The sequence below is a fragment of the Limulus polyphemus genome, unplaced genomic scaffold (genome assembly GCF_000517525.1).
Source record: "Limulus polyphemus unplaced genomic scaffold, Limulus_polyphemus-2.1.2 Scaffold1020, whole genome shotgun sequence".
NCBI lineage: Eukaryota > Metazoa > Arthropoda > Merostomata > Xiphosura > Limulidae > Limulus > Limulus polyphemus.
This window is the reverse complement of record NW_013666630.1, coordinates 162,588-163,793: the sequence shown is the minus strand read 5'-3', so window position 1 is coordinate 163,793 and position 1,206 is coordinate 162,588.

Below are 1,206 nucleotides of genomic sequence, written 5' to 3'. Positions count from 1 at the left end.
TTTTAAATTCAACACACGCTATAATTCACAACAATTCATGCACTTTACTTACCGCGCTTGACTCAATTGTCCGTCTCTATTTCTGCCTGTCTGCAATTCAATTAATTATCTCGCTTTATTTGCCTGCTTATATACTAAAATAGAGGGCACGTAGAAAAGACTAGAATTGCCAGGAAGAGACATGATCCTTCTAGAAACTCCAGCGATCATGCTTCCAGCGTCGCGTGACTTCCGCTGTCGTAACAATACTTTATACAGAAAACTGACTATATATATAATATATACACTATAAAACCTGCCAACTCATTCCAATATAATGAATTATCACATAAAATCGTATTCACTTTAAAGTCTTTGCTAATTAAAACAATTACAAAAACAAAGGTATCCATGATACACAGACACCGTAAAGACCCTGATTTGCAAGCCAAGAAAAAACTAGCACCAATTAGGAAAAAAAACAAGGTTAATAGATTATTTACTCCGTTAAATGTACACAGCGTGGTCACAAGTAAATAGACACCACCTTGTCAGAAAAAAATGAAATTTTTCAGTCATATTCACATGAATTCATATTTTTATAATTTAATTAATATCTAGTAGATCTTCCTTTTGCTTCGTGGAGTTCGTTGATCCTTTGGGTCATCGTGAGAATCATCTCGTCAATTTTAGATTGTGGGATTTTCGCCCACTTTTGCTTCAAAACTTGGAATAGATCACTCTTCGAAGTTGTTGTTTTTTTTTCTTTTGTTGTTGTTTCTTGACTTGCCGGTCGAGTATGGCCCAAAGGTTTTTGATGGGGCTCATGTCAGGAGATTGGCTCGGCCAGGGCAACTCCTAGATACCATTTCTTCCTGCCACTTTTAGGTGTTTCTAGCAGTGTAACACGGTACTCCATCTTCCTGGAACAACGTTGTGTTCTTGTCCACGAATCTCGAGGAATAAAGTGGCAAGAGTCCTTCCTCCAATATTTCGACGTATTTCGCAAAATTTATGTTGCCAACGCACTCCACTAAGCTCGATATCCCACCAACCCAAACAGCTCCCCAAAGCATCACGCTGAAACCACCATGCTTCACAGTTGGCTGCAATCTGTTGAGCCAAAACTCTTGGTGAGGCATTCTCCAGACCCATATCCTTCCACTGTCCGAAATTTGAGCGAATCTTGATTCTTCTGAGAACAATACGGTCTTTCCAAAAGTCCAT